The 26,872-nt window shown below is 42.7% G+C and overlaps 1 long non-coding RNA gene across 1 annotated transcript in view; it reads left to right on the top strand.

Annotated features, from left to right (window-relative positions):
- Positions 1–26,872, top strand: part of LOC126203404 (uncharacterized) — a 1,362,544-nt gene that overhangs the window by 1,015,239 nt on the left and 320,433 nt on the right. The gene's annotated exons all lie outside the window — the stretch shown is intronic.

Genomic DNA, 26,872 nt, shown 5'->3' on the forward strand with positions numbered 1-26,872 from the left:
GCGATAGAAATACACCGTTTGTTGCAATATGCTTGGGACAACAGTACATTTTCAGGCGGACAAACTTTCGAAATTACAGTAGTTACAATTGTCAACAACAGATGGCGCTGCGGTCTGGGAAACTCTATAATACGATATTTTCCACATATCCACCATGAGTAGCAATAATATGGCGTAGTCTCTGAATGAAATTACCCGAAACCTTTGACAACGTGTCTGGCGGAATGGCTTCACATGCAGATGAGATGTACTGCTTCAGCTGTTCAATTGTTTCTGGATTCTGGCGGTACACCTGATCTTTCAAGTGTCCCCACAGAAAGAAGTCACAGGGGTTCATGTCTGGCGAATAGGGAGGCCAATCCACGCCGCCTCCTGTATGTTTCGGATAGCCCAAAGCAATCACACGATCATAGAAATATTCATTCAGGAAATTAAAGACGTCGGCCGTGCGATGTGGCCGGGCACCATCTTGCATAAACCACGAGGTGTTCGCAGTGTCGTCTAAGGCAGTTTGTACCGCCACAAATTCACGAAGAATGTCCAGATAGCGTGATGCAGTAATCGTTTCGGATCTGAAAAATGGGCCAATGATTCCTTTGGAAGAAATGGCGGCCCAGACCAGTACTTTTTGAGGATGCAGGGACGATGGGACTGCAACATGGGGCTTTTCGGTTCCCCATATGCGCCAGTTCTGTTTATTGACGAAGCCGTCCAGGTAAAAATAAGCTTCGTCAGTAAACCAAATGCTGCCCACATGCATATCGCCGTCATCAATCCTGTGCAGTATATCGTTAGCGAATGTCTCTCGTGCAGCAATGGTAGCGGCGCTGAGGGGTTGCCGCGTTTGAATTTTGTATGGATAGAGGTGTAAACTTTGGCGCATGAGACGATACGTGGACGTTGGCGTCATTTGGACCGCAGCTGCAACACGGCGAACGGAAACCCGAGGCCGCTGTTGGATCACCTGCTGCACTAGCTGCGCGTTGCCCTCTGTGGTTGCCGTACGCGGTCGCCCTACCTTTCCAGCACGTTCATCCGTCACGTTCCCAGTCCGTTGAAATTTTTCAAACAGATCCTTTATTGTATCGCTTTTCGGTCCTTTGGTTACATTAAACCTCCGTTGAAAACTTCGTCTTGTTGCAACAACACTGTGTTCTAGGCGGTGGAATTCCAACACCAGAAAAATCCTCTGTTCTAAGGAATAAACCATGTTGTCTACAGCACACTTGCACGTTGTGAACAGCACACGCCTACAGCAGAAAGACGACGTACAGAATGGCGCACCCACAGACTGCGTTGTCTTCTATATCTTTCACATCACTTGCAGCGCCATCTGTTGTTGAAAATTGTATCTACTGTAATTTCGAAAGTTTGTCCGCCTGAAAATGTACTTTCTCCCAAGCATTTTGCAACAAACGGTGTATTTCTATCGCTGCTCGTGTAGTTTTTATTGCCGTTTCAAATATACCGGTCATTTTTGAAACACCCTGTATGAAGGTTACTGGACATTGCAAAAGGCGAGGGATGTTTCTTAATGGGATGTGTGATCACCACGGACGGCAATGTATGGTCTGTAAAGTGCTCCCACGCTGGTTGTATGTAGACAAAAAGTTATCTCCTGTGGTAAAGATAAATGGCACATCCTGTCTACTTCAATCTGAGACCATACAAACTGTATCGTATCCCAGTTACGATTTCTTAGCAAGACATCATCAGGTGATACCTGAATCGCCGGCCGCGGTGGTCTAGCGGTTCTAGGCGCGCAGTCCGGAACCGCGCGACTGCTACGGTCGCAGGTTCGAATCTTGCCTCGGGCATGGATGTGTGTGATGTCCTTAGGTTAGTTAGGTTTAAGTAGTTCTAAGTTCTAGGGGACTGATGACCTCAGATGTTTAGTCCCATAGTGCTCAGAACCATTTGAACCATTTTGATACCTGAATCGGGTTAAATGACGCCCGCTTACATACATGATACGCGAATGACAAACTGGCAACTGGGGATCGCTTCAGACCACGGAGAATTAATTATAACTGACATACCCATTATAACTGCCCGTTGAAACCACCCTCCCTCCCAGGTGGCCAGCGTTCGGCCAAGAGCTGTTTGCGCAAGGTGCTGCATCAAGTCCGTTTTACACGAGCAACTTTCTGGTTAAAATCTACTACCCCATGCGAGTGCGCGTCACGTGCCTGCGTGTAAGTCAGCCGCCAACGACGCCGCGCATGATTCGGTGACGTGAAGCGTCTATTGTCTGTGTCGAGCGTAGAGTTCTAAAATCTTGAGTACGCTGTATACTACGCATGCGAAGAGACGGGAGACTGTTGCGTCGTCTGCTAACGTCAGAAGTTAACCTATTCTTGCGGTGGATAACACTTTAGTCCTGTTACAGTAGCAGAACGTATAACGTCCTCTTACTACTGTACTATACTTAAGTATTTATACTGACTTCCGGAAGGCGTTCGATACAGTTTTGTGCCGCTGCTTAATGAGCAGAATACGAGCTTATGGAACTAAGACCAACTGTGTGAATGGATTGCAGAATTTATAGCAATGAGGTCACCGCATGTTGTTCTGAACGGAGATAAGTCTTCAGGCGTACATATAACATTGGGCGCGTCCCCGTGGGTGTTACAAACGATTACTTTCCACAATATATATAAATGATCTATTAGACAACGTCGGAAGTCCCGTGAGACATTTTTTTTGAGGATGTGCTATTGAGTCCAGAGAAGTCACAACGCTGGAAAATTTTAGCGAAATTAATTTATAACTATCAGTAGCATGATTATTATAATCTCCGCTCTTTTGTTTCACGAATGGTTTCCTAAATATTATAATTTTTTTTCATTTTCTGATGAAATTGTAGATTCTTTGCCTCGAGTACGGTTGTAATTGTTGATTTTATCTTGATCCTCTCATTTAATTTAATTATGGTATTATGCCGTTAGTCACTCGTTAATAATACTGTTTCGGTTGAAATTAGAACCGATATAGAACTTCTCATCGTTAATATTCCATCTGATGCCAAGAAATTTCTCTTCGTTATAAAAAAATTTCTTCTGTAAATTCTTGATTCGCAGAGTATGTAATGTATTGAGAAATTTTTTGTCTTCCTCAAACGATGTACGTGTACACTAGCGCGCCCTGTTGACAGTATCTGCAAGTGCACGCTCTGTCCTGAGTGGCACGACAGTTCAGTTCCTACCTTGATGATGTCGGTTCATGATGTTATATTTTACAACTATGCCACTTAACTTCAGTAAACATATTTGCAGCTATGTGTATTTTGTAGTTGCATCTTCTCAATATGACAAACCAATGTGCTCATGCTATATTATGTGATTGAATATATATATATATATATATATATATATATATATATATATACTCTTCAAATTTCCGAAGGTGCCATGTGTTATACATTACCCAACTTCTAGGAAATTGTTCTTTCGTCCCGCAGCTCGTGGTCGTGCGGTAGCGTTCTCCATTCCCACTCCCGGGTTCCCGGTTTCGATTCCCGGCGGGGTCAGGGATTTTCTCTGCCTCGTGATGACTGGGTGTTGTGTGCTGTCCTTAGGTTAGTTAGGTTTAAGTAGCCCTAAGTTCTAGGGGACTGATGACCATAGATGTTAAGTCCCATAGTGCTCAGAGCCATTTGAACCTTTTTTTGAATTGTTCTTTTATGGTTATTTATCTTTTCTTATGGTTATCAGATGACGACAAGAAGCACGTTTCGAAATTTGTCGTCGAGAAATAAATAAAATACATTATTTACGTATTCATCCGTTACTCCTTCGTAGAACAATTCCGTATTTAAGGTTGAATAAAAAGTACACTGTTTTTCTCATACTGAATTTTGTTTATTCCAAAGTAGTTTCCGGCTTATTAGGCCATCTTCAGGAAACAACTGATTAGCGTGTAAAACGGACACTAATTGGTAGGTAACCAAATATTATAAACAAAGGTACGCTCCACTTGTTTCTCAACGTTGAAAGTACAATTTACACAATGGACGATGGTAAGTACAATAAATAATTAAACTACTCAATATTACAGGGCTATAACCCTAAATTTTTTAGGTCTTTACATTTACTAAGAAACTGTTAAACTGAGCACTCTTCATTTATATTTTGCGATGAGCGTGTTCTTAACATGGTAAAATAAACTTAAGGCAGTGGACAGTATTATACACAACAACTAAAATACAGAATCTTAGATTATTACAGTTGATATGGTTATGATGCCAAGGTTGTCACGACCTCACAAATTCAGTCAATGTCAAGACCTCTCAAAATTTAGCATTAGAACAACTTAAGCAATAATACTGTGTAGTTTAATTATTTATTGTACTTAATTTTGTAATTTCATCCTCAAGAGACAAGTTTGATGCACAACACTCTATGCAACTGGAGTGTCTCTTTACTTATAATGTTCGGTTACCTAAGAACTAGTGTCACTTTCAGACGCTACTCAGTTGTTTCCCGAAGATGGCCTAATAAGACGAAAACTAGATTGAAATAAACAAAAATCAGTAGAACAAAAAGTGTACTTGTTATTCAACCTGAAGTATTATTAAACGCTATTGGCTCAGAAGAAATTTCCTTCCATACTCTGAATATATTGAAGTTTCGTACAAAAAGGCGAAACATCAAATAGAAAATATGTTCTTTTCTTTCTAGAGATTTAGCGATAGTATTGATTGTACAATTTTCTCCATTTAACAAAAAGGCGTGTCTCGTGTCAGTACCAGATGTTAGTTTACACTGCACAAAGCAGTTAAAGAGTCACTTATTTGAAACCCCATCATTTCTCCCCATTACGACGTAGTAGTGCGAAATTTGGCCCAAAGACGCTTACTACTTTGCATTGTAACGGTGCAAAAGCGTGGCACCCTGCTATGTCATCCTTGGGCTCGGTGACACTACAAACAGCGAGGTATCAGCACATGATTAAGCAGAGCCAGGTCAAGAAGTTCATGTCAGGGTTGATGATGTCACATTGGCACCAAATTTCACAACACTGCCTAACGTCACCGTGGACGTGTTGAAACTGCTTTATTATTTGATTCTGAAACTGCTGAGTGAAATTAAATGCAAGTGACTGCTTAAGCTGCTGAATGCTTACTCAATGTTCTTAAGCTGCTGAGTGAAACTGACCGTATTCTCACTTTGCTATTCTTTATCATCTCAACACTGATCCTCAATAACCTAGCGCAACACAACTCAAAAATGATAACCTGACTTCAAATAATTAAAACAAAAGAATGGCCCTAAATTACAGGAAATCCTAACAATAACCTATACATTTCGTAAGTCACTTACCTCACAAAAATCTTCATTGCACGAACTACTGCGCTACAGCAAGCGCCGATACAGCCATATAAATAATAGATTCTAACTACTGCAGGCTCTAACTAGTAATAGGCATATGGTTAGCAAAGGAAAGATTTCGTTGCAAAGCAAACAATGTATTTTTATCTTAATAATGTGACATCGAGTTCAAAAAATATATGATCGCAAATAATATTCAATCTCCAAGTCGAACACGTACAAATCGTCCGATTTCGCTAATACTTTAAACCTCTGAACTCCATTCTAACCACTCATTTCCAACCTCCATCACTGCTGGCGGTTTACTTCCAACTGCATGTCCGACCAGCCACAGAGAATCTCTTACACACCGACACAGCGAAGTCAGAGACTTAATATAGAGCGCAACATAGTGCTGCCAATATGTTGTTGTTGTTGTGGTCTTCAGTCCTGAGACTGGTTTGATGCAGCTCTCCATGCTACTCTATCCTGTGCAAGCTTCTTCATCTCCCAGTACCTACTGCAACCTACATCCTTATGAATTTGCTTAGTGCATTCATCTCTTGGTCTCCCTCTGCGATTTTTACCCTCCACACTGCCCTCCAATACTAAATTGGTGATCCCTTGATGCCTCAACACATGTCCTACCAACCGATCCCTTCTTCTAGTCGTGCCACAAACTTCTCTTCTTCCCAATCCTATTCAATACTTCCTCATTAGTTAGGTGATCTACCCATCTAATCTTCAGCATTCTTCTGTAGCACCACATTTCAAAAGCTTCTATTCTCTTCTTGTCCAAACTATTTATTGTCCATGTTTCAGTTCTATACATGGCTACACTCCATACAAATACTTTCAGAAATGACTTCCTGACACTTAAATCTATGCTCGATGTTAATGAATTTCTCTTCTTCAGAAACGCTTTCCTTGCCATTGCCAGTCTACATTTTACATCCTCTCTACTTCGACCATCATCAGTTATTTTGCTCCCCAAATAGCAGAATTCAAATGGTTCAAATGGCTCTGAGCACTATGGGACTCAACTGCTGTGGTCATAAGTCCCCTAGAACTTAGAACTACTTAAACCTAACTAACCTAAGGACAGCACACAACACCCAGCTATCACGAGGCAAAGAAAATCCCTGACCCCGCCGGGAATCGAACCCGGGAACCCGGGCGTGGGAAGCGAGAACGCTACCGCACGACCACGAGATGCGGGCTATAGCAAAATTCCTTTACTGCTTTAAGTGTCTCTTTTCTTAATCTAATTCCCTCGGCATTACCTGACTTAATTCGACTACATTCCATTATCCTCGTTTTGCTTTTGTTGATGTTCATCTTATACCCTCCTTTCAAGACACTATCCATTCCATTCAACTGCTCTTCCAAGTCCTTTGCTGTCTCTGACAAAATTACAATGTCATCGGCAAACCTCAAAGTTTTTATTTCTTCTCCATGGATTTTAATACCTACTCAGAATTTTTCTTTTGTTTCCTTCACTGCTTGCTCAATATACAGATTGAATAACATCGGGGAGAGACTACAACCCTGTCTCACTCCCTTCCCAACCACTGCTTCCCTTTCATGCCCCTCGACTCTTATAACTGCCATCTGGTTTCTGTACAAATTGTAAATAGCCTTTCGCTCCCTGTATTTTACCCCTGCCACCTTCAGAATTTGAAAGAGCGTATTCCAGTCAACATTGTCAAAAGCTTTCTGCAAGTTTACAAATGCTAGAAACGTAGGTTTGCCTTTTCTTAATCTAGCTTCTAAGATAAGTCGTAGGGTCAGTATTGCCTCACGTGATCCAACATTTCTACGGAATCCAAACTGATCTTCCCCGAGGTCGGCTTCTACTAGTTTTTCCATTCGTCTGTAAAGAATCCGCGTTAGTATTTTGCAGCCGTGACTTATTAAACTGATAGTTCGGTAATTTTCACATTTGTCAACACCTGCTTTCTTTGGAATTGGAATTATTATATTCTTCTTGAAATCTGAGGGTATTTCGCCTGTTTCATACATCTTTCTCACCAGATGGTAGAGTTTCGTCAGGACTGGCTCTCCCAAGGCTGTCAGTAGTTCTAATGGAATGTTGTCAATGCTGCCAATATACAAACACATAAACAGTGTCACCCAGTAGGAAGGTCGTCACACTTCCCTTAACCACATCTCACCCCCTCTCTTGACGCCCAGCGTTGAAACCATGCGGCCGGCCGTAGTTGGCCGCTAGGTTCTAGGCGCTACTGTCTAGAACCGCGCTACCGCTACTCTCGTAGATTCGAATCCTGCCTCGGGCATGGATGTGTATAATGTCCTTAGGTTAGTTAGGTTTAAGTAGTTCTAAGTTCTAGGGGAGTGATGACCTCAGAAATTAAGTCCCATAGTGCTCAGAGCCATTTGAACCATTTTGAAACCATGCGATTTTATTATGGATGGCTGAGGCAGACGTTTCAGACGCTCCGCCGCTCAGAATCGATCAGGAAGGCCATAGGACGTGACACAAATGGCGTTAACGATACCAGCCCTTACATTGTGGCGTTCATTTACATACATTTTGCCGTCTGAAATAACATTTTGCAGTGTGATCTGCAACAGAGCGTCGTTCTTGGTAATCTTTAACGTAGTTGGCACCACTGGAACGATTCAACTATTCTCTAATAACGTGGTGAGGTTCCAACCCCACTGCACATGATCTAACCACTTTGGAGAGTAAAGCTACCGTAATTTCGTGCACACGTATGCAGAGTGGAAACACTGTCGTTCGTTTAAAACCATTCGGCGAATGTTTAGCGTGATCAAATTCAAATTGTTCAAATGGCTCTAAGGAGTTTGGGAATTAACATCTGAGGTCATCATTCCCCTAGACACAGAACTACTTAAACCTAACTAACCTAAGGACATCACACACATCCATGCCCGAGGCTGGATTCGAACCTGGGACCGTAGCAGCAGCGCGGTTCCGGACTGAAGCGCCTAGAACCGCTCGGCCACAGTGGCCGACTTTTACTGTGATCCACAGCAGCAAAGATTTTTATGCATTTTCAGCCCTCCTGTTTCTTGCCCTCATGTGGCGTGATCAGAGGGGTTGCGACATTCACATATGTGTGAAAGAAACAGTAAATGATCTGTCTAAGATCCTCCACCTTGGCAATACCCTCAGCGTCACATGCACAGTTTTATTGAGCACTTCAAAAATGTACGTGTATTGAGACAACCCTTGATGGTTTCCTAGGCGCCTGTAGGCACACATCCCACTGTCACCCACGGTGGGGAAAAGGGTGGCCATACTTTCTCTGCACAGAGCTTTATCATTATCACTACACGATTAAAACGCCAGGGGCGTTGCAGACGACTAACTTACCACTAGTAGTCGATTGAGACAAGAAAGTCTCTCGTGGAAAAGGTACTTAATGTGTGCTCAGCTCGAGCAAGACCTTATATCTTTCGCTAGTCGGTGCGACGGCAGTGTGCCGACAGTAACCGGCACTTGCTAATTATACCTCGAACACACGGCCCTGATCCGTCATATACTTGGAACGGTACTCCAATTGATCTTCCCCTTATCAGCCGCCAGTTTATAGCGTTGGTGCAGGGTCGAATGTCACGGAAACCCGATCGGCTCGTGTGCTAATGCGAGCTGGCACTATCGCCGTGATCTGTGCGAGTCGTTGCGACTTGTTGAAATGCAAATTGGCCGCGCAGATTTGTGAAGAGGCGCGTAGGACTCGCACTCGTCGCGACCACTACGACGGTGCTGCCATCTCTCCACCTCCCCCCCCCCCCCCTCCCGCCACCCACTCCTTTCCACCTTCAGTGGTCAGCTGGCACTCCGCGAGCACAGTTTCTCCCTTCAGCGGCGACAGAAGATTGTCATAGCGGAGTCAGCCTGCTCGAATACGCAGCGGGGCGAAGGGGAAAAATTTGAGAGAACGAAGCAACGCTTTTAATGCCGAAAAACAAAAATCGGCGGAGGTATGTGCGAGAGTAGAGACGGGAGTCCCGTAAATCAAGTTTGCCGCGGGTCCCCTCGGCGCGGCGCGGCGGCGGCGGACGAGAAAAATTCCGGGGCTAACGAGACGTCCGGTGGCTGCCCACGGGCCGCTCATTAATTAGGAACGAAGGCCGAATTAATCATCAGAATTAACTGTTATTATGCGAAATGCTATGCCGGAGATAAGCAGCTGGCTCCCTGGGAAGGAGGCCGGCGCTCTCTGGACGCGGGTACAGATTCGTATCTGACGCACTTTCAGGACTTTTTTATATTCTTTTGTTTTTCGTTTTAAAAAGCTGTGGCGTAACAGAATGACAGGATGCGTTGTGAAGAACAAAGACAGCATCTTTCATAAATTTTTAGGTGGAAAGTACGACGCCGCCATAAAATTCAAAAGACGTGATAGTAAAGCGTATATTTTAGTTAAAACGTACGCTAAGAAAATCAGATGGGGCTGTTGAGAGGGAAGTGCTGGTCTCGAAAGCAACAGGTAGCAGAAAGTGTGGAAGGCATGGGACAGCTGGAAACGCACCAGTGAATGGGAAACAAGTAATAAATAAAATAAAAAAGGGAAAGCTAGGGGAAGAGAAGAAGACTTGGTTAGAAGCAGAACCAACATAAGATCTTTCGAGGAGTGACAGAAATGGATGTTGCAGATGTTCAACTTCAGATGAAATGAAAATCGCGTTGGCTCATAAGTGTTATTTTATTATTGCCCGATGTATTTCAGTTTTTGTGTTTCGATCACGCACTGATCTTCTTATTTGTTTCTGTACCAGACGACAGTTATGAGCCGATGAGCATCAAAGGGAAGCAATGGTTGAGGAGGGAGTGAGACAGGGTTGTAACCTATCCCCGATGTTATTCAGTGTGTCCACTGAGCAAGCAGTAAGGGAAACGAAAGAAATATATGGAGTAAGAATTAAAGTTCATCGAGAACAAACAGAAATTGCGAGGATTTTTCATCGTAAGTAACGGAAACATCTTCCCTTTCATAATTTGTTAACATCACTTAAAATCGTTGTGAGGCACAGTTACAGTTGAAAAGACATTGTATCACATCTTGTTATCTTGTTTTGGTTCTAGAGCACCATCACCCCAAGTTTCAATAGTTGGGAAAACAAAGCTAATGTCAAACGTGAACAAGCCGTCTGAAGATCAACCTATCTGTTCTAAACCGATAACGGCGATATTTAAATAAATAGATAACATTGTAAAAAGTGCCTGGTTGCTGTTATCTTCTGCCTAAGAAATAGAAACTTTGAGGTTTGTGGATGACATTGTAATACTGCAGAGGCAGAAAAGGACGTGGAATAGCAGCTGAAACGAATGGACAGTGTCTTGAAAGGAGGATATACGATGAAAATCAGCAATAGGAATACAATGATAGTGGTATTAGTCGAATTAAATCAGGTAATGCTGAGGGAATTAGACTGCTAAATGAGACCCTTAAAGTAGTAGATGAGATTTGCTATTTGAGCAGTAAAATAACTCCTGATTGCTGAAGTAGATGAGATATGAAATGTATACTGGAAATGGCCAAAAAAAAAAAAAAAAAAAACGGTTTCTTAAGCAGAGAAATTCGTTAATTTCGAATGTAGCGTTTAGTGTTAGGAAGTCTTCAGTTGCGGTATTTGTCTGGAGTTTGGCCATGTATGCAAGTGAAAAATGGACAATAAGTGGACAGTAAACAGTTTGTACAAGTAGGGAATAGAAGCTCCCGAAATGTAGTAATACAGAAAAATGCTGACGATTTGACGATAGATAGTGTAACAAATGAAGAGGTACTGAACAGAAATGAGGAAAAGAAGAACTTGTTCGAAATTTGTGTTAGAAGACGGGATCGGCTGATAGGACACAATCTGAGACATCAAGGTATCACCAGTTTAGTCTTGGAATGAAGTGTGGGGGGTAAAAGTCCTAGAGGAGGACCAAGAAATGACTACAGTAAGCAGATTCATAAAGATGTAGTTGCAGTAGTTATTCGGAGACTAAGAGGCTTGCGCGGACAGAGTAGGATGGAGAGCAGCTAACCAGACTTCGGAGTGAAGATCACAACAACAGCCAAAATATCCGTGCTGTTGTGAATAGAAGTGGAATTTACCACTTCGAGTATATTGTCTACAAATCACTTCCGCTGCAACTGAAATGTTTTCCTTAATGAGTGAGTTATTCCGACTTCACTCAAAGTGACACGATTTTGCATTGTGGAAGTAAAGCGAGGTAACATGAGTGCTTGATTTTGTGACATTTTGGACTCATATACTTTGAAGCTATTATGCAGAGGCTGCACACATAGTGCCTAGAGAATGACAGGGTGCGTATAGAGCGAAAAGTAGGTTGGTTTAGAAAGATATACGTGTAAACTAATGGAGCAATATGTGCAGCAAAAGATCTTATAGTTCACAAGACGTAGGATTCATGTGACGACAGAGTAATTCACAGAGTTGTTTAGGTCAAAAAGGAGTAGTGTCGCGAGCAGCATCCCTCCATGACACACATCGAGACGATCTCTGGCAGCATGACGCCGCGATGACGTACTTTGACCAACCACTGGCTGATTATTGGTTATAAAAACCTACGACAGTAGTATTTATGAGAGGTGGTTGCTGCTAACAAAGGTGTTGGAGCTCCGGTTTTTTCGCCTATTTCACGCGACACGAAAACCGTGGACGCTTTTTGAAAGGGTATCGTGACAAGAAACTATGTTAGCATTTTAACAGCATACGATACAGCACTGTCATCCTAGAATATCTTGCTAACAGAGAACTTCCCCAGGGCAAAAACCGATGGAAATACAATGGAGCGACGTCGGGCCCTAGGGCGCTGTACGGCAGCTAGCGTTTGCAGTGAATCGTTGTTTCGAAATAACCAGCCGCGAGTATAAATTATCTTGGGTGAAAACAACACACTGTCTCAACAAGCAACAGTAACTGTCTTAGATTTGATGACACAATTTACTTAGAGTGAGTTGTTGCTAGAGCAATGAGAGAAGCGTTCAAAGGTGTTGTCAACCGATCAGAGTAAAAACATTTAAAGATTTTGGTCTTATGTAAAGTCAGGAAGGTGTACCGAAACCCTCTATTCATTCACTCAGTGCCGGCCGCGGTGGTCTTGCGATTCTAGGGGCGCAGTCCGGAACCGCGCGACTGCTACGGTCGCAGGTTCGAATCCTGCCTCGGGCATGGATGTGTGTGATGTCCATAGGTTAGTTAGGTTTCAGTAGTTCTAAGTAATAGGGGACTGATGACCACAGCTGTTGAGTCCCATAGTGCTCAGAGCCATTTGAGCCATTCACTCAGTGACCATCCTAACACCGAAACGGAAGATAGCAGAGAGGAGCCCAAAATATTGAATTTGGTTTTCTGAAATTGTTTCAGCGCGTAAGGTCGTAACACAATTCCTCCTTTCAATCATCGTACGAACGTCGAACAGGCGGCTACTGAGATAACCGACCTCGGAATAGAACAGCAACTGCAATCATTAAGTAGGGGAAATGCCTCAAGGACCAGACAAGATACCTATAAGATTCTACAAAGATTATGCGAGATGACTCGGTGCTCTTGCAGCAGCAGTATACCGTAGATCGCTGGAGCAACGAAGGGTATCTGCCGACTGGAAAAAAGCGCAGGTCACACAATTATAGGCCTACGAATATATCCTTGATGTCAGTCAGTTGTAGAATTGTGGAACACGTTTTATGTTCGAGGATTATGACGCTTTTGCAGAACGAAAATCTCCTCTATAAAAACCAATATGGATCCCGAAAACAGAGATCTTGCGAAACTCCGGTCACTCTGTACCTCCATGAGATCTACAAAGCTATAGAGAATGGCGCTCAGGTTGAGCCGTGTCCCTTGACTTCAGGAAGGCATTTTACATCGTCCCGCCATTTAGTGAAAAAAATACGAGCTTACCGAGTTTCGGACCAGATTTGCGACTGGATTCAAGACTTCGTTTCAGGCAGAACTGAACAATCGCTCTCAACGGAACATAATCTACAGAGGTAGAGGAAATTTCCGGAGTATCCCAAGGAAGTGTGATAGGACCGTTAGTATTTACAATGTATATAAATGATCTAGTAGAAAGTGTCCGAAGCCCTGCGGATGATGCAGTTGCCTATAAGAAAGAAACGACGACGGAAGACAATATCTGTTTTCGGAATGAGCTGTGGAGGACTAAAGAATGGTTCAGGCCCTGGCAGTTGAACGTAAACAAATATGACATTCTGCGTATACATGAGAAAATAATTCCGTTACTGTGCAACTACACTATTGACGGCAGACTGCTGGAAACAGTATCTACCGAGAGACGTTCAGTGGAATGACCAAGTAAATCAAATAGTAGGAAAAGCAGATGCCAGACTGAGATTCGTACGATGAATCATTAGCAAATGTAATTCATCCTGTTAGGAAGTGGCTTACAACGTGCTTGTTCGATCGATTCTAGAGTATTGTTCATCGGTCTGGGATCCTTACCAGGTAGGACTGATAGAAGAGACAGAGAAGATACCGCGAAGATCCTTTTTGTTACGGAATCGCTTAGTCAGCGCGTTACGGAGATGCTTAGCGAACTCTAGTGGCAAACGTTGAAAGAGAGACGTTGTGCATGACGGAGAGGTTTGCTATTAAAATTTTGATTAAGGACTTTCCGGTAAGAGTGTAGCAGCATATACTTCCTCGCGCATACATCTCGCGAAATGCCCATGACGAGAAAATTCGAGAAATTAGAGCTAATACAAAGGCTTACCGACAATTATTCTTCCCTGCGAGTGGAATATGGGAGGGGGTAGCAGATGTAACACACACCATTAGGTATCTTGTGGAGTATGATGTAGCTTTAGATGTAGTGATTGTCTCTCAAAAACGTCAGTCACTTGCTCCACTTCGTCTGCCATCCAACAGTGTGTACAGCAGCACATGAATAGTCTGGCCGTGAAAACGTGGAGGCGAGGAAGAGAGCTTCACCAGACGGGCTGTCACTTTGTTTCTGGAGACTTAACGTAACTTTCACTTCTCGTCTCGTCTTCTGTCATAGATCGAGCGCTGTAGGTGGCGCAGAACTGGTACCAGACATCATGTGATACTTCATCCCCGAAGCGAGTGAAGCCATTGAAGTGGTGTATATGTTCAGTCGATTGCATCAGATCAGCACAGTAAGACGTATCGTCGTGGAAAGGCAACTATATAGCTGAAAGGAGCTAACGAGTTTGGACTTACGAATAATCGCACTGTGAATGAAGTTGTCCTATTTGTTGGCCTATCAGCGCGGTCTGTTCAGTAGGAATGCTGTACCACTCAGGGACGAGCTTCACGCCTTGTCAATCACAATCGTTTTGAGGCCGGAGAAGAATTTCTGCTTTCATTGAATGCTATTCCATCTCGACCAGTTTCCGGACGAACACTGCGAAGGTAACTGCATCTAATGGACAGGTGGAGCCGTATATATCCCAAAAGTCGACTTCTCACAGTGACTCATAATGCCACACGTCTTCAGTGGCCCAAACAACATCAAAACTTGATTGTATGTGACTGGAGATGTGTAGCATGGTCAGAGCAGCAGCGATCCAGACTATTTTCAGGTGATCCAAAGCATGGATGTAATTGAGGCAGGAAGTGGTTCTATGATGTTTCGGAGGTATTTTCGTACCATTAAACAGACACAATTATTCACCGCATACATGAAACATGATGCCTATTTCAGCATTCTCGGTGATCAAGTGTCGCGCTTTCTTCGTGACGAAATGGGGGGAGGGTTGTTTCGACTACGCTGCAGAAGTTTCGCATGAAAGCTCTTACAAATCCTCTATTCAGCTCCGGTCTCTGCCCATACGATTTTCATATTTTTGGAATCCCCGAAGAAAGATATGTATGGCCGTCGAACTGCTTCGTACGAAGACATGCATACCTGGATACAATATGGATTCCGTACGCAATTGTCAACATTATTCCATGAAGGCATTGACCATCTTGTCTCACGCTGGGATAAATGTATTAAAAGTAATGGCTATTTCTTTTGAAATAATAACCAATTTACTTACTTGTATCCGTCTGTCTCGTTTCCATTTTACTGCCCCTTATATGCTGCACCAAGTGTGTCTCTTTCATTGAAGAACCTTCGCCAGAGAATGAAATTCCACTAACTGATACGAGCTGTCTGTCTGTTGACCGCGACGCTCCAACCAAGCTACAACACTTGGATAAAAAAGGAAAAAAAAAAGACTAATCAGATTTCCACCCTCGTGCACGGGAACCTACTTTGCATAGTCGCAGAATATCAATCTGTGATGGTCACTAGCGCCCAACTTGAAATATGCATTACATTTGAAGATCACCTCATCTCCACACGGTTCAATATTTGCCTCCCAAAATGACTGACACCCGGCGAACTTCAAGCTGTTTCCGAAACTGTTTAAACATTAAGGCCTTTCAACCAATCAGACCTCAGGTATTCTCATTGGCCATTCCCTTCCCCAGCTAACAGCACTTTTCGGAACTTTACTTCTAACTTGTAAATATTTCGGAGAAACCTGACGTTATAAGAAAATCTCTGCCCTAAAAATGAGCCTAGTTCGACCTGACCACAACAATCTGTATGAATGTATAGTGTTTCTCTGTTGCAGCACATTTATTCACGTAAGGGAAAATTCAACATATAAGTTCCTGATGGGCAGAGCTCATTTACACCACATTTCGGATTGGTTCCCAACAGCTAGGAGGATATCCCCGCAGTACGACCGTCTCTCGTGCCAGACTCACAGGAAATAGATCTATCAGACTCACAAAGAATAGATCCCCTAATTAAAATCCGAATCGGATAACTGTTTTTCCGAAACCTTTTCTCAACAGAACCAAGTATGAGATACTACACCGTTACTGCTTAAATTGGACTTATCTACTACCGTATATGAGCAGTAGCTCACTATTCTTAATAAGCCGTACTTAATCAACATCCACGGGTCCCCCAGCTGTTTAATACCTTCTGGGAATAGTTAATCCACTGATAGCGACGTTGCCAAATCCACCACCACCCAATTCAACACATCTGCCATAAACTAATTAACAAATGTTTTGCACCACCTGCATATTTGCAAGCGTGTGTCGTATTTTATTCATGGATAGCGGGGAATGAGAAAATAATCTTTATGTAAAAGACTTGACCGTGAAATGAATCCAACTGTCTGTACAAATGTGCACTTCAGTGCACATCTGTGAAATCAAAATCTTCTGCAAACATACATTCAGTACCATGGTGCCCAACTATGTGGATTGTGGCCTGCTTGGATAATTGTTGGCATGTTGTCTACAAGAGAGTCGAAATGTGATGGCTAGAACTGTCATAATCTCAGCTTTTCTGAGATCATCCTCTGTATGAGGAGGGTTCCTGAGACGAATCACTGCAAGCTCCATCTGGTCCCTAGCACGCTCAGTCTGCTGCATATCGACGGATAGCGCAGACCATTCTGTGGATACATGCTCCAAGAAAGGGTTCTGGTGACAAGACGGGCGCAACGGTCCCCTGCATTGTCGTCTTGAAATATGAATAAATTGCCGAAATATTTGCTGTAGGACACGACAACAGCGCTAGCGGTCGTCTGTAGCTAGTATACTTCCATAGGCTCATGTATTTTGATTAATCCTGTGTATAACGAATTAGGTTAATTAGAAAAAGGTGGCCATGGAGAAACATGAGTCATGGATCAAACACATAGCAGTACATAATTTTTCATTTTAAAAAAAGATCTTACTACAAAATTAAATAAGGTTCTAAATCAAACCAATTTATTGCAATAGTTCTGCTGTTCACATACATGAATATACTCATAAATTTGATAATAGATCAAACTAAAGTTCAGAAACGTCAGGAATACAGAATGAATTATCGATTAACGTGAGAGATTTGAATGTCTTTGCAAAGACCGGAAGATAATGCTGACATATGATGTCATGCAATAAATAAGCTGTGAAAGTACAAACGCGTGGAGTCTGTTTACTGATCGCGTGATTACGCCAAAATAATGCTTAAGACAGGCGTACTAATCAAACTTTTCATGAAATTACAAATTTGCCAACAGGCCTATAAATAATCTTACGTTAGAGTCCCATCACTCGTTCGTCTAAGCTCGCGTAATCTCACCAAATTCAACAGATCGTTAAGCAGAAGACTGCACGTGCCACGATCTGTTGGTGCTAGGGAAGAAGTCCTTACTCGCCGCTCACGGGTGGAGAAGTGCGCTTGCAAAACTTGCCGATGTGGCGGTTTTAAATAATTCAAAAAATTCCCGAGTTACCAACAGTTTTGCAGCATTAAACTACCGGAGGCCAGATTTCTTAATTCTATTTGACGTCCCGTGTCTAGAGTTGAGTTTCCTCACCAGTCAGTGCGCTGGGCTCCACGTTTCTATTTTCTGGAAATTAGCATTCGGCTCGCCGCCTCTGTTAAATGATTTCTGTTAACCAAGTTTCGTTGCAAATTTTCAGCAAGTTGCCTGGCTGCCCATGGTGGTGGAGCAGAGCTTCCTCGTTTCTCACGGTACCTCGAGGTAAATACCGTTCCGCTTCACTCTCTCCTGGGAAAGACTTACCATCGTTAAGACAAAGTTCTTTTGTCAACAGTTACGGTCGGCTGTCACAGCTTGCTAAATCTGCGTGTCGGCCCAAACTCAATAAACTGTTTGCCGTGTTATCTGATTTTCGCACGAAGGCAGCCGGTCCGCACACAGTGTGCGGCCGGCAGCAGAATGGGGGGAAGCCCCAGACAATGCCACGGCTCGCCCGCATTAGCGGTCGGTCAGCCGCACAGAGTCGCCCAACCTCCTGGTTCCTTAAGCTGCAACGGTGCTTGGCCCCGTGGACATTACAAGGCTTCAGTTTTGCTGTTGACAAGAAGAATTTCCGTCTGGGATTCACCAAGTCCAAGAAAGAGTTGCTTGTAACTTTCACCAGTATATAGAGAGATAGAAGTATTGACGGCCCATTCTTTGCAATCACTGACGTCATCTGCTATAAACATGAGCAGTCACCAGCTGACATTGATCGAACTTAAACCAAAAGAATTTAAACAAAATACATTGACGGAAAAAAATCGTACCGCCAAAAAAATAAAACTGGCCAACGAAAATTTTTTTTAACTTTTCTTCTTTGACACCTGATCTTTATAGATTTTTATGAGCTGAATCCAAATCTAGCCTTAGTTTTTTTTGTAACACCCATAGTTTTCGAGCAATATGCTTTTTACTATGTAGTATAAAAATCCTATGCTATACGGTAAACGGCAAAATTAATGAAGCGCTTTGTTACAAAATAAGCATGGTTTGTATTTACAGTAAGCTACTTAAAACAATGATATGTGTTAATAGAGGTTTCACTTGTCAGCTGGAGTTGGTTTGTATTTTCTTTCTCTTTTTTCTTTGAAGCTTCTTGTGTAGCTTTTTCTACGATGAGTCGCTTGTTGAACTTCTCGATGAAGTGACCAACAGTAGTCCCCCATCATGTTGGTGCTCCAGCGGCCTTGGTAGCGGTTTTTCATCGCTTTAATGTCTTGGTAAAAACGCTCTCCTTGCTCCTCACTAACATCCCCCATATTGTCCGGGAAGTAATCATGGTGACTCTTCAAAAAGTGAACTTTCAGGTTCATTAAACGTCGTAAAGTTTTAAACTTCTTTAACATTGTAGCTATAATAGAAATCTATTCTGGGTCTTTTTCATGTTTTAAGAACTTTGTGACGACTTGCTTGAATGATACCCATGCTTCTTTCTCTTTTAAGGTAATTGTGGATTCAAAGTTAACATCAAAAATCAATTTTCTAATGCCAGGTCCGACAAAAACGCCTTCTTGTAGTTTAGCTTCTGAACGGTGTGGAAACTGTTGGCATAGACACTTGAAAACATGGTCCATCTTTAAGCAAAGCCTTTACAAACTGTTTCATTAGGCCTAACTTTATATGTAGAGGTGGTAGAAGTACGTTTTTTGGATCTACAAGGTGTACCGCGAAGAATGTTCCTCTCGTCAGGTTTTAAAGACTCCCTCACAGGCCAGTTTTTTATGCACCATTGTTGATCACTAGCCCTACTGTCTATTCACACATGAAACATGGATATTTCGTAAAACCACCTTGCTGACTAAGGAGCATGCATGTTACTTTTAGATCGCCACATATAATCGAACCATGAGCAGCATAGCTTATTTTATTTAGCACTATTTCTAGGTTTTCATAGCTTTCTTTCATATGTACAGATTGTCCAACAGGTATAGGTGCATACATATTACTATTGTGTAATAAAACTGCCTTTAAACTAGTTTTGGGCGAATCAATAAATAGCCTCCAGTCTTCCTTTTTGTCTTCAGTACCAAACTCATTCATCAGACCGGGAATATCTGAGCACTAAATCACATTCTTGTTGGAAATACTCGGAAAATTGCTGATCTCTCTTTCTATACACGTATCTGCTGGTTCCAATAAGTTCTTTTCTTTTAATCTAGAGCCAAGAGATTCAGCTTTTTCTTTCGTTAAGCCCAGATCCCTAACCAAATCTTTAAACTCGGTCTGAGTAAACAATTTGGGCTCTAGACTTTCTGTATTACAATGGAATTCATCATCATCTGGTTCATATAAATCAGATGTATTTAAGAGACGTAATTTGTAAGTAGTGATCATAACTTGTTGCTGTTGACTGCGGGCGCCCATTATGAGCCAGATACACAATTTCCTAAGTCACACGCTAGCGATTAACTGTACGAGTGATGTTATTGTAGTGTATACCAATTAGACAGGCAGCTTTCTTACCGTAAAGTGACAATAAATGCAATGACTTTCCGACACACGTTAACAGAGTGAACATTTCTCACAGGGTACGTTGTCCGCCCACTATTGTAGACACCAATATGCTGTACGAGTCTTCATTGAGAATGCAAACTGTTGTTATCTGGACGTAACGATCTCACGTAATCAAAGAAGTACTGAGAAAGAGGCTTCAAATTTTTTTTTTCAACAGTTTGTCTTTAACTGCGTCGCGACACTCGCAACAGAGATATTAGAAAGGTCACTTGCCTACGTCGACGACGCCGACGCTCGTGGTGTGTCATATGCCAGGACAACTCATTACTGCTGGACAAGCGCCGGTCCGCGTCGCCATACTCAGATCCATCATTCTCGCTGCGGGAGACAGTCTTGTGGAGATCTGTCGAAACTATCCCAGAATTAACCGACGCTGAAAACTCGTGACAGCTTTAAACTGTGCCGGATCAAGATTCCGATCACGATCATTGCCCTTTCGCAAACTGTCCTTTACTAGCTCAGCTTTACACGGAAGGTCGCAAAGGCCGGCTTAGAGCTTTGATGTACAGACTTAAACGCACGTATGATTGTGGCGGCTCCTTTTCCTAAAATGGAAATTTAATATATTTCAAATTTATTTAATGTTTTTCAAGGCTGCCTCCAATCCGGAGCGGTATTTTTCTTCCTAAGATTCCGCTCGTTTTATAATTTTTCTCGGGTGGACAACAGCGGTAGAGGACCTAAATAAAAATCCCTCGGAAAAAATGAAGATACCAGTATGAAAGTCATAACTCAGGTTCTAGATTTAGCACCGAATTAGCTTCAAGCAGAGATTTAAGAACTACAGCCTAAGCGAAGTTACTCAAAATAAATGGGTAGAAGGCGTTTATGAGGTTTGTATCCTCAGGTGAGGGTCTCCGCTGGTATTTATCAGGATTATTACGGGCATTGGGTCCACGAGTACAGAAATACGCGAACTCCGAGTTATTAACCATCACCATTTTATTTCTATGAAGATATTTGTAATAACTTGCTCGCTACACTGATCCGTCCTAACTGTTTGGCGTCCTCCCACGGACAAATACGGATTTGTCAATACTCCATTGTAAGTCGAAAAAGACATAATTGCCCATCGGAACCACGCGCGTTGGAAACTGCTCTTCCGTGCAGACGGCTAGCGATGCGAAGCGACTGCTGTGTGTGTGTGTGTGTGTGTGTGTGTTTGCGTGTGTGGCGCCTTGCGGCCAGCGAATACCGACTCCGCAGTTCGTCAGCACTCCACTATAACGCCAGCTCGCACTCGTATTCGCACGTGGCAGCTGCGTCCGAACCTGTGACCCTTACCCAAAGAAGATGAACCACCGAATGTGTCTCAGGACGATCACCGTGACGTCATAGATTGACATTACTTCAAGATTAAAAACGCTTAATTCTATTTGCTGCTTGAATGAAGTTCAACAGATTGTCAGTAGTCATTATATATTCTTAGATATCCATAATTAAATCATTATCCTTGGGAAAAAGTGATTAGAGAATGATTTTCATATGCTAGTATGTATGATACGTTATAATAAACTGAAAACATTATCGTTAATGGGGGCTCTCCAGCTGCATGAAAAGTAGTTGGCAATACAGAAGTCATATCAAAAAGATCACATGATAAATCACAATGAGTGCCATTTAAAGTTAACTGTAGTAGGTTTAATTTGAGTGTGGCCGGTTGATCCGTCGTACCAGACGTTGTACATCTAATTTTACATCGGGAGTCGAATTGGAAGGCTAAATTATACCTTCAGAACATCGTTTAACAAATGGCTGATGCAAATGCATTAACTTCCTTGGGTAATCATTTCTCGGAGGACAATTCATAAACAATTCTTTATCACAGATATACACTCTATTGTATAAAAATACTGCCAATCCTGGGCAAATTAACTGAGGACTACGTTTACAGCCGGCCGCGGTGGTCTAGCGGTTCTAGGCGCGCATTCCGGAACCGCGCGGCTGCTACGGTCGCAGGTTCGAATCCTGCCTCGGGCATGGATGTGTGTGATGTCCTTAGGTTAGTTAGGTTTAAGTAGTTCTAAGTTCTAGGGGACTGATGACCACAGCAGTTGAGTCCCATAGTGCTCAGAGCCATTTGAACCATTTGAACCTACGTTTACATATATACAGATCATGCTCACTTTGAGACAAAAAATACCTTCAATTTTTACTGATCAGTTAATAGTCATTTAACTGATTCATGCAGTGAAGGTTCTTTGCATATTCCTTAATACAATATTTCATAAGACAGGTTAATTGAATTCGTACTAGACTGTTGTTCAAAGGCTACAATTTTGTCTTTAACGTCTAATAGATTGTTAATGTGCCAAATACAGTACGAAGGACACTTCCTCCAACATCTAACCTGGCACGTTTGCGCCTAATCAAGATTTTGTGTGGCAAAAGGATTGAGAAACAGTTAATATCTTTTTCATAATTTGCAAATGTGGACTCTATCTGCATTTTGGCGGTAATCCAATTGTTATACAAAGACGTTCTCATTTCCAAAACTGTGTCATTACCTTTGACTGAACGAATCAAATCAATTTACTTCTTAATAAAATTGATTTGTTTTTGAATCGTACTCAAATTTTATTTAAGTGCAGAGCTTAGTATTATTTGTTGATACTACCATGCCTGATCGTGGTTCAAATAAAATACCTGTTGTCTGTGATACTACTACTATAGCATTAATGGAACACATTGTCATAGTAAAAATTAGAATTACAGTGAACATGGTTATTTATATCCAAACACTAGAGTTAAACAATAAATATAATACAAATGTATCTCTTGTGGCAACCTGTGGAGTAAGATTAAGTTCCACTTGCGCACTTCCTGCAATAGCTGCAATCTATATTTTCACAACTTATTCATACATGCACATGGCTGAGAAACAAACATACTTTTTACATTCACTCACACTATACACGTCTACGAAGATTGTAGGGGTGTCTGGGAATGGATCGCTCGGTGTATAGCGACGCCTCGGCCTCGAAGTCTGGACTGCGACCTAGCACTGCTCGTGTCCTGGATTTAGGAACAGCTGGCCGGTCCCTAGGTCGGTCCGCGTTGCCGTCTCGCGATGCTACAGGAAGTCTACCCAGAAAAAGGTTTTACATGATTGATACGAATGACAATCGAACGAAAAGGCAGTTGGAGCTTAAGAGTGACTGGTGACAACAGCTCCAAGATCGGATACGGTCCCTTCCAAAACTTCTTAAACTTTTTGAGCTGCCTCTTCTTTAACAGTACGTTGCTCAGGTAGACAAGATCTCCGACTTGCTATTGTGGAGCAGCAGCTTGACGATCGTGTTGTTTCGCGTGCTGGAGAAAAGATTGATGATTCCGCCGTTTCACTCCCTTCCATGCCTCCTTTAGCTTGCGCGCTAATTCCTTTACGTGTTAATTGCAGATTCCAGCGGTCGATCGTGGAAAGTCCAAGGGTGAATGGATCCTTCTTCCATATACCATTTCGTACAGACTAAGGCCAGCTGACGTGTTCATTTTTGCATTGTAGGCGCTCACGGCGTACGGAAGACACATATCCTAATTGTCATGCTTGCTACTTACGTAGTGACTAACCATCTTAATGATTGTTCTGTGAACTCGCGTCCATTTAATTCTGGGTGTGATGGTGTGGTTGTTAGTTGCGTTATTTGCATTAGCTTATAAGTCTGTTTAATCAACGCACTCATGAAGTTTGATTCTTGGTCACTGATTATGCTTAATGATGATCCAAACTTTAGGGACCACTCTTTTACAAAAACCTTAGCCACAGTCTCAGCACTCTGATCAGGTATTGGTAGCATGAGAAGATATCTGGAGAAATGTTCTAACAAGGTCAATATGTGTTTATTCCCATCTTCAGTCTTAGGCAAAGGTCCAGCGACATCAAGTCCCACTCTTTTGAATGGTTGACTAGTGTCTGGCAATTCTTGTGCTGGTGCCTTAGTTTTTCGCGAATTATTCCGTCTGTTGCAGGAAGCACATTGTGAAGCGAACCCAGAAACGTCAGATTTACGTCTTGGCCACCAGTATATCTCGGCTATTTTAATGTTTGTTGCTTTCTTAGCGCAGTGTCCAGATAATAAAGAATCATATTCTTCTGTCATGATTTGCTCTCTCACGCTTTCCGGGATAATTAAGCGGTTTCCTTTGCTAGGGATCTTGTATAGCAATCCACCTATTTCGACAAAACGTTGATTATTTTTCCATATTTTGCATTATGGATTTTCCTCCTGAGCTTTTAATTTTTCCTTGCTACTTATTGTAACACAAACACGTAACTTTCAGATCGTTGCGTTTGCATTTACGTGTAGTTTTCCAGGTCTATGAATAACTTTAAACTGAAACTAATTCAGTCTCAAAGCCCACCTTGTTAGCCTCGAACTTGGGTCCTTTAAGCTCAACAGTCATTTAAGGAGAGTGTGGTATGTAATCACTGTGAGTTCTCTTCCTGTCAAAAAAATTTGTTGTGTGTTATACCAAAAACCAAAGCTCTCTTTCTGTTGTAGTATAATTACTTTCTGCTTGTCTGGAAGCAAATGATATTGTGTGTTCATGGCCATCAATTTCTTGAAACAAAACAGCATCGACAGCAAAATTTGAAGCATTTGTTGAACGACTGAAGGGCTTGCTGAAATGTGGATAGGCTAACACTGTATCTGTGGTTAAGGCCGTTTTAGTTCTTTCATTGCTTTTGTCCATTCTGTTCACCAATCGAATGTAGTTCCCTTTTTCAGTAGCTGTGTCTCTGGATCTGCTACATTTGCATAACAGGCTATGAAACGCCTATAAAAACATGTTAATCCTAGGAATGATTGTAATTCATTTAATTTCTATGTTTCCGGAAAATTTTTGACAGCTTCAATTACTTCTGGATCAGGACAGACGCCTTCACTAGTTATAACATGTCCAAGGTAGTTCACTTGATAGTGTTTGGTATTTTTCAGGATTATTGCGGGCATTTGGTCCATGAGGTACAGAAATACGCGAACTCCGAATCAGTAGCCATCACCACTTTATTTCTATGAAGACATTTATAATAACATGTTCGCTACGCCGACGCGTCATAACTGTGTATGACGCCCTAAAACTAAACTAAACTCCGTCCGAACAGACATTGGAAGACCCAACGGTACCGATCTGCCGCCGTGTCATCCTCAGCCCAAAGGCATCACTAGATGCGGATCTGGAGGGGCATGTGGTGAGCACACCCCTCTCTCGGCCGTTTTGTCACTTTACGAGATCGGAGCCACTACTTCTCCTCAGTTTGCCTGACAAGGGCTGAGTGCACCCCGCTTGGCTCTGAGCACTATGGGACTCAACTGCTGTGGTCATCAGTCCCCTAGAACTTAGAACTACTTAAACCTAACTAACCTAAGGACATCACAGACATCCATGCCCGAGGCAGGATTCGAACCTGCGGCCGTAGCAGCACCCCGCTTGCTAACAGCACCTATCCAGGTGCTTGCCCATCCCGACAGCGCTTAACTTCGGTGATCTGACGGGAACCGGTGTTACCACTGCGGCAAGACTGTTGGCGTCTGACTCCCTACTACGAACGAATACGGATTTGTCAGTACTCGGCCGGCCGCGGTGGTCTCGCGGTTCTAGGCGCGCAGTGCGGAACCGTGCGACTGCTACGGTCGCAGGTTCGAATCCTGCCTCGGGCATGGCTGTGTGTGATGTCCTTAGGTTAGTTAGGTTTAAGTAGTTCTAAGTTCTAGGGGACTGATGACCACAGCAGTTGAGTCCCATAGTGCTCAGAGCCATTTTGTCAGTACTCCATTGTGAGTCGAAAAAGAATTAATTCCACGTCGGAACCACTCTTCTAGTTGGAAACTGTTGTCGGCCGCTGTGGCCGAGCGGTTCTAGGCGCTTCAGTCTGGAACCGCGCGACGGCAACGGTCGCAGGTTCGAATACTGCCTCGGGCATGGATACATGTGATGTCCTTAGGTTAGTTAGGTTTAAGTAGTTCTAAGTTCTAGGGGACTGATAACCTCAGATGTTAAGTCCCATAGTGCTCTGAGCCATTTGAACCGTTTTGGAAACTGTTCTCCCGTGCCGGCGGCTAGCGACGTGTGTGTGTGTGTGTGTGTGTGTGTGTGAGAGGCGGTCTGCGGCCAGCGAATACTGACACTGCAATTCGTCAGCACTCCACGATAACGCCAGCTCGCACTCGTATCCGCACATGGCGGCTGCGTCAAAGCCTGTGACCCTTACATGGGCACGATTTCATACTAATCCAGTCTGTAAAATACAACATTAATCACTGAATTAAAACACGTAATAAATTCTACCAGCAGAGTTATAAGCATTGCACCTTGTGACATTAAACCTCCTAACGGTTTTTGAAAATATCAGTGATAGCTGCAATGACCCACACCTGACGTAATTGTGAACAGGTAACTCAGAATACGTAGAGTACAACGATTTTCCTCCATTCTCCAATCAGTCAGCAACCTTTTATGATCCATTATTCTCTCTTTTACATTTGGAATGAATAATTTAGAAGGGAATAAAAAAAGCTATATAAACGTACTGTTAAGGGATAACTCGTGTTGACAGTCGAATGTCGGTCTGACCGTTGTTTTAATTACTGCTGGAGAGGCCACGTTCGCGTAACAACTAAAAATTTCTTGCCGTATCTGCAGTAAGCGAAACGTTACTCTGATGAACTTCGGTTACGATACGGAACCGTTATTACCTTAGCTTGTTTAGCGACGCTTCACCACATCTGACTG

The sequence above is a fragment of the Schistocerca nitens genome, chromosome 9, assembly GCF_023898315.1.
Source record: "Schistocerca nitens isolate TAMUIC-IGC-003100 chromosome 9, iqSchNite1.1, whole genome shotgun sequence".
NCBI lineage: Eukaryota > Metazoa > Arthropoda > Insecta > Orthoptera > Acrididae > Schistocerca > Schistocerca nitens.